General features: G+C 46.3%; 1 long non-coding RNA gene across 1 annotated transcript in view; it reads right to left on the minus strand.

The window, feature by feature from the left end:
• The window catches only part of LOC116217457, a 29,319-nt gene extending 23,147 nt beyond the window's left edge, over positions 1–6,172 (minus strand). The window contains exon 1 of the long non-coding RNA XR_004162039.1: positions 5,527–6,172. This is a non-coding gene — a long non-coding RNA (uncharacterized LOC116217457). The remainder of the gene's footprint in view (positions 1–5,526) is intronic.
• Positions 6,173–8,078: the final 1,906 nt, after the last annotated feature.

The following is an 8,078-nucleotide window of genomic DNA, read 5'->3' on the forward strand; positions in this document are numbered from 1 at the left end:
TGGGTCTCTTTGGATGGAATCGCATCCCTCAGGCATGTCAACCACACCACACAGCTTGGGGTGATCTGCAAACTGCTGAGGATGCACCCAATCCCACTGTTGATATCACTGATGAAGATGTTAATGAGCACCGGCCCCAGCACTGACCCTTGAGGAGGGACACAACTTGAGGAGAAGGATGTTATGGCACAACCCTGTCCTACACACCCACAGCTGGAGAAGCCAGGGGAAAAGCGTGATCTGCTCTGAGACCTGTAGGCTGAACACAGACTGGGGAAATGCTTGGTGATATATCTGAGCTGTGCCTGCTGACTGCTAAAAGAACAGGACTGTAAACGGTTATAGTAATAAGGAAAAATATGAAGCCATTCTCACCATCAGCCCTCTCATCTGCCCTTTCCCACCCTGCTGCTTATACGTGCTCATTCACAAGGAGTTTCCTTGCAGAAGAATGAGATAGAGAGATGAGGGATGGCAGAAAAGCAGTGCTCAGTGCCTGTTTTCAGGGACAGGCTTACTCCTCCCCTTCACTTCTCTTTTTATTACATACTTGGTAGTGCATTTTATGGAGCTTTAATCTGTTTACCAGGCTGAATGTATGCTTACAAAGACATGTTTAACAGCAGGGTTAATGAAAATTTGCTACCAGGTAATTTAGTATCCAGCATCACAGATGCAATGTGAAATGACTGTCAGTGCCAACAGAGAAAGGGGAGGAGATGAGCTAACAAAACTTCAGAGGAAAAATACATGTTTCCAGCAGCTGAAACAATGGCATCTTCCCTACATTGCTCTGCCTTCACAACATGGATGCTGTGAGCCTCATCCCATCCTGCCAGGGGAGCTACTGCTGCCTGGAAGGAGGAACAGAAGCTCCAGGTTGGCTCAGTGCACACACAGAGGTTGGCTTAAGCAGTCTCATTCAGGCACATTTTTCACCCACCTCACTTCAGACTTCCTTCAAGTTTGTCCCTTTTTTCTCCAGTACCTCTGGGTCTCTGCTTGAAATGAGATGTCAGTTTAACTCTGTCTTCTCAGCTGAATCTGTCTCTTTTTCATGGTCTTTCTATAACTCGATGGCTACATCTTGATTTCTGCTTCTTAGTGGACTGCTTATAGACCCACACTATAATTTAACAGTGCAGCACAGTGGCAGTAACAACAGACCTCCGGAGACTGATGCAAAAAGCAGCAAGCTGTTTTTATGAAGTCCTTTGCATTGTAGCTGGAGCTTTTTTCTGGATATACCCCACACCTCTATTCTTGTTAAGGGAATTTGTCTCCTCGGGTAGGCACTTACAAAATGAGGAGCGATATAAAATACTCGAGCTCTGCCTGGTTCTGCTGATGCAGTGATCAAATTTGATGGATACTATCTAAGCTCTTATCCCTGCAATTGCTCAGAACCATAGTAACTGCCTTTAGGAAAATGAATGTCTGCTCACTCTTCTCTGCCACTTTCACCTGAAACTCAGTGAAGCCAGGAGGAAAGCTTGTACTGTCTTATAGTTCCACTCCCACTAGGCTTGCAATGCTACTGCAAGCCAAATGCAAATCAAGAAATCTCACTGTGTTTTTCGAATAGTGGTTCATAGGGATCTCTCCGCTGAGCCTACTTGTGATAATAAGGGCTGCAACAAAGCGCAGTGCTTTGTGTGCATGCACACGAATACTTTTTCCTAATTCAAAATCATTTGGATTAGCCAAAAATAACTCAAGGACAAATAATCTTTTCTCTGAGATGGAATGTGTAAGGATTGAGAGGTAAATTTGTCCTAACGTGAGTCTGCTGTTCTGGTCACACGCTGATGGCACAGACAGGATCCAGGCTCAGCCACTGTGAGTGCACAGGTCCCAGAATGCCTTCTCTACTCCAGGTGCATTACGGAGGTTTGCTAACGACATCTGGGCTGAAGGCACTTGAGAAGAGCACTGATTATTATCGTGTCAGCCACAGAACTTTGCTGCTGGGTGGATATCTCACAAAGAGCTCACTGATGGGCTCCGAGTGTACAAGCAAAGCAAGTGCAGCTCTAACTCCAGGCTGCATGGGGCAGTTGGGACAAAGGCTTTCCCACAGCAGTGAGCAAACATCCCTTATCCCCAAACACAACAGTCTGTGCTACATTATGGACCTGTAAGTGCTTATCTTTTAATAACTGCAAGATGCAATGGAGCCGCTAAACTTTTTGCAAGTTCAGGAAAAAAAGAATATGCATCTAAAGCAGTTTCTGGTTATTAGATATTTTTTTTCTGTGACTTATAGCTTAAATATTAATGTTTCTTTTTACACATAAAGTGCTTTACATTTCCTGCTCTACTGGAAGACACAAACCCTTTGATTGAATGTACTGGCTTCAGCACAACTATTGTCTAATCAATGTCAGACGGCACGTCTGCGAGACTGCTTGTTTCACCACTGAAAAAATAAACCTCTTCAGCTGAGGTCCTTCAGCTGAGCACCAAACGCTGCAGGCTGAGGGTTTTTGCAGCACAGAGAGAAGATCTTCAGTTGACAGAAGTTAATGGATCCTTCCCCGCCTTTGTACCAGGCTGCTACAATCTACACTAGTTTGGCCCTTACTTGAAAGGGAGGGAAATTTTCCACTTCTGTTTGGTATCTGGAATGAGGCCATATCTGAAAACCATTGGCTTACTTGGGGACAGCTAAATGCTATCATCCCTTGTGGAAGAAAAGAGCTATTAACTCATTCTTGGGGAAAAGGATTTTTGTGTGTGTGTGTGTGTGTGCTGATTTTCCAGACAGCAATGGCTCTCTATATACAAGTCATATCCAGAAGCAATAATGGAAAGAGGAGCTGCTGGCCCTAAATACTTTGTATATCACATTCCCCACGCTGATAAAATTAAAAGTGAGATTGTTGAAGTGTAGAGAGAAGTTCTGATTCTTATTCCTAGCCTACATGACCTTCCCTTGGGGAGATTCTGACAGCTGGGAATGAGAACTGAGTCATTATGAGAGGCGTGCTATTAAGACCATCCTTCCCATCTCTAAACTCAGCCTCGCACAGACAGGATTTCTCTTCCCACAGCCCACACATTTCATTACACGTACAAAGGATGTGTGAGACCGACAGCCAGCATTGCTGCTCCCAGCATGCAAGAAGGGGGAGAAGCCAGGATCGCTTTGGAAGTCAGCTCCGCTCCATCAGCCTCAGAACCCTGCAGAAGCAATCCTGCTCACATTAGATTTGCTTTCAAGAGTTGGTCTGCAAACAGAATGACTTAGGCTGGAAAGGACTTAAAGATCATCTAGTTCCAACCCCCCGGCCATGGGCAGGGCTGCCCCCCACCAGCTCAGGCTGCCCAGGGCCCCATCCCACCTGGCCTGGAGTGCCTGCAGGGATGGGGCACCACAGCTTTCTGGCAGCAGTGCCAGCGCCTCATTGCCCTCGCATCTAACTGATATCTCCCCTCTTGTAGGGGAGAAGTCCCTTCCTCAGCCTGTATTCAATCAGAGGTGCCCCAGCCCTCTGAGCATCCTTGTGCCCTCCTCTGGACCTGCTCCAACAGCTCCGCATCCCTCCTGTCCTGGGGGCCCAGGCCTGGGCACAGCACTGCAGGTGGGGCCTTCCAGGGGCAGAGGGGCACAACCCCCTCCTTCTCCTGTCCTGTCTTGTCCTGTCCTGTCCTGTCCTCTCCTCTCCCTGCTGCCACCCCTCTGTTGCTGCAGCCCAGGACTGTCGGCCTTCCGGGCTGCAGGCGCACACTGCTGCCTCACGTCCCGCTTCTGTCCATCAGGACAGCTCTGGATTTGCTGCTTCTTTGTTCTATTATTTCTGCTAATTTATGTTCATACATTCACAAAAAAACAGCATTGGGTATTTCATGTTGATTTCTATTTGTGCTCCAGCAGATTCCAGTTCAAGGCAGTGAATCACCAATATTAGCCTTATAAGTCAAACCCTGCAGTACTGCACCATCAATAGGTACCCATATGAAGCAGCCATGGCCTCGGTCCCGGTGCACAAAGCTGTGCAGGGTGAGCTCATGCATGGCACTGAGGGAACTTTTCTTTTTGCAGCTGAGGAATAATTTTAGCCCGATTGCTGTGTTTGCATAGGTCTAAATCAAGAAGCATTTATGGCCTTTGTAAACAAGAAACAGAACATTCGAACATGCTGCAGGATTCCTAAGAAACATTTTTTTCCTATTTGATCGCACTTTAATAACAGGAAAGAAATGATTCATTCTAAATACAGAAGTGCTGATTCCATTCTTTTCGGAGATACAATATTTGAGTGGAAAAACGAGATTTAATCTAGCAGGATTTGATGCTAGAAGACAAAGTTCATAACAAATAATTCAGAATGAGAAATAGTAATTAAACCATTTTAGAGTAACACACGCTCTGGGTATTTTTTGTGAAGGAAAAATTAGTTGCTGATGATGTCTGAAATGCATAATTTAATAGCAATGAGTAACTTCTTTCTGCAAACTACATACAGGCGGAAGAAGAAGTGACACCCCTGGGAAGAGACCAACCGCATCTGAGGCACCGGGGATCTGCAGCTGCAGTGAGAAAGAGGAAGAAACTTTCCAAAACTGTTCTGCTGAAATGCCCTCCCCACGTGGAAGCAGCGAGCACAGTCAGAGCCCTGGCTCAAGAGTCACATGAAAAGTAATGCGAGCAGATGAGGGCAGGATCAGCACAGCCCTTCTCCTTGCCTTTCACTTCTTGAAATGAATCCTTTCCAACCTTTAGGTCAAATGCTGAAACCGAACCACAGTTTTCATGAATCTTGCACTATTTTTATAACTGCAAAAAACGATCAGGTCACGTTTCAGGCACAGTCAGCAGCTTCCTCTGTTTGTTTGCTGCTCTGAGGGCTCTGCGGTGCTTATTTCCAAGACTAGAAATCAGTCTGAAATGCAGTTCTCAAACTTATGTGTAATCACTTCCAGCTTCTTATATGTGCTACCACGACACAAATCTCCCCAAGCTGCATTTCTAAGGTTTATAAAACACATTCAGCCCCATCAGGCTACTTCAGGCCTTTTAATTTCCTAGGCACAATAGACTGATAAGTATTAATAATAATACCTAGCACAAAGGGAACAAGGAGAGATTGGATATTACAATTCTGTGACAATTGTCCGTTCCCCGTCTTTAAAGATGACAGAAAATGCAGGGAGAATTAGTAATTTTTTTTCTAACAGAAGATTAAAAAACTTCTGATAGATTGGATCAACCACCAGAGAGAGAAGAGGGCACAGCCATTGTGCAAAGATCTCCCCAACACCATGAAGATAATGTCACAGAAACTCCTGGGAATGAGGGAACACTGTGGGTATAGGGATGGCTTCAGATATTCAGACCTAACTCCAGCTTGGCAAAAGCCACTCAGCCATGTTTCATGTACCAGAGACTGAACAGATGCCTGGCATCAAGGTCAGTGCCAAAGATGCAGAGAGAAATGACGTGACAGATGCAGGATGGCAGAGCGTGGGCAGATAATGAGCAACAAACCAAGAGAATAATAATCTTTATATGTTCTGAACTACCTGTGCCTTCCCTGGGCCTCCTGACAGTTCCATCCACCGTGGCCAATTGAAGGACAAGTCAAAGACAGCTCCAAAAAGGTAGCTTTCCCAGGAATGGCGTCCAGACTGTCCTTGTGCCTGTTCCCTTTGCCACCAGTCAGCCAGATGTCTCACTGACACTCGATGTGAGCACAACCAGTGTGACTGCAGGGATTGAGATCAGTCCATTTAAAGGTGATAATTTCTCATTGAAACATTGGTCGCACCCTGCCCAGCAGCTCCCTCACAGCAGCAGTTCACTCTGAAGGGATATTGCATCCAAGTCAGGTTCCATTGTCTCCATTATGGCATGGGATCTCTTAAATGCACATTTCTCCTCCTTGCTCAACATCTTCTTGCCTCTGATGAGCTATCAGCACCCCAGTTGCTGTATACATCCTTGGCTTAGTGAGTGCTGCTGGGTGAAAGCTGAACGGTGTTCCCTGCTAAGCCTTTGGAGCAGTTGGGTGTGGGTAGAAGGAAATGAAAGCAACAGATCTTTGCCATAGAAAGACAAAAATAGAGAGCACAGCTCATAGGTCTCATACAAACCCGAATCTCTCCTTCACAGTAATGCAAATCATAGCATGATAGAATGCTTTGGGTTGGAAGGGAGCTCAAAGCGCCTGGTGCCGCTCCCTGCAGTGCACAGGGACACCCACAGCTCCAGCAGTGCTCACAGCCCCAACAGCCTGACCTGGGCTGTCTGCAGGGACGGGGCACCACCGCCTCTCTGGACAACCTGTGCCAGTGCCTCACTGCCCTCAGTGCCAAACCTTCTGCCTCATCTCCACTCTCAATCTCCCCTCTTGTCATCTGAAGACATTTCCCCTTGTCTGTTCCTTTCTTTCTTACAGTCCCCATTTGCCTTCCCACTTGCAAGCCAGAAAAAAATTTGTTTAGGTGTTGCAACTGTGTGGAATGTTTGAAATAATGCACCTGGTTGGTGATCTCACACATTTGGTACTTGGATTTCAGAAAGTAAGGTTTAATTTGTAAATTAGTGGCCAATTCCCCACAAAGAAAATGTTATCTGCCACTTCACTGGCAGCCAGCACAACCACTGCAGCTTCAGAGCTATGTGTTCCTCATTAAGTGCCAGCAATCAGTGGGTTAATGCAAATTGGAGTTCTCTGCAGCCTTGCTGCCATCCATCTGAGAGAACACTCCAGGAACAACACCTTTGCTGCAGGAATTACGCCTGATTGTCAACGGAACACGAGCATTTCTGGCACACAGGGCACTGGGGCAGGGCTCAGGGGGATGCTCTGACACTGTTAGCCAGGAGCCAACAGTGTGCCCTCGGGATCTGGGTCTGCTACATCTTACCATAGAATCATGGAAGGGCTCAGGTTGGAGGGGAGCTCAAAGCCCACCCGGTGCCACCCCCGGCCATGGGCAGGGCTGCCCCCCACCAGCTCAGGCTGCCCAGGGCCCCATCCCACCTGGCCTGGTGTGCCTGCAGGGATGGGGCACCACAGCTCTCTGGGCAGTCTGTTCCATGCCTCACCACCATCTTCTGCTAGTTATCCCCCCTCTCCCTCCAGCAGATGCAGCTCCCCATTGGGACTGGAAAGGATGGGGGGCAGGAGGTAAGGAGTTAACCAGCCGGGAATCCTCTCTGCGGTTATGCTGCAGCTCAAACACATTTACCCAGCACAACGAGGGAGCCGAGCACATTTACACAGTCGGGTTTGTTTAATGCTTTTTAGAGGAATCATAACCAGTTAAATACCCTGGGTATTAATGCTTTAAACATGATTGAATGTAAATATAACAGGAGATAAAATCCATTTGGTCTCCAGGACGATGAAGTTGGGGGTTATGCAGGCTCATTTGAGCAGAGCAGCTCTAAACAGATGTTTGCTTTCACAGCACATTTGGGGGAGATTAAAAAGTGTCATATAATGGAATTTCGTTGGCCGGATCCTGAAGAGGTGTAGAGTGACCCAGATCCACAAAAGGCTTTAGAATCACATTCATTCACAGTAATTATTCCACCCAGTATCTCCATGAGAATGAACTGAGAAAATGAACAGAGTTTATATGATTATTTTCGCATTAATTCATCTTCCACCCCAAAGCCAAGGTGAGATGTTCTGATAACCCCCCTGGATGGTAAAAAAAAAAAGAGATTTTTCAGATTTTCAGTTCCGAGAAGCAGACTGCATACTAAAAATGAAGCAAAACTCCCATCACTTGAAATTATTCTTTGCTTCTCATCCTCAGTTTCACTTAGATAGAGAAAAGAAAAAAAAGTCACACGTTGGTGGGGACAACCTGTCCATCACTCCATCACTGGCACAGACTGGATTTCTCCTTTCTTTTATTCAAATTGCATTCAGACGCCTCCCACTGGAGTGACATTAGAGCCACAGCATTATCCTTCCTAGCCTTGGAAAATCATTTATTTTACGAGCTCAGAAGATAAAGGTAATTTTTTTCCAGAAGCTGTCAGTCCATCAGAGCTTGGGCCATGATATTCCAATAGGTTCTGAATGCATAATTCACTGTAAGAACCAGGCTGAGAGCTG

This window comes from Meleagris gallopavo, chromosome 26 (genome assembly GCF_000146605.3).
Source record: "Meleagris gallopavo isolate NT-WF06-2002-E0010 breed Aviagen turkey brand Nicholas breeding stock chromosome 26, Turkey_5.1, whole genome shotgun sequence".
Lineage (NCBI taxonomy): Eukaryota > Metazoa > Chordata > Aves > Galliformes > Phasianidae > Meleagris > Meleagris gallopavo.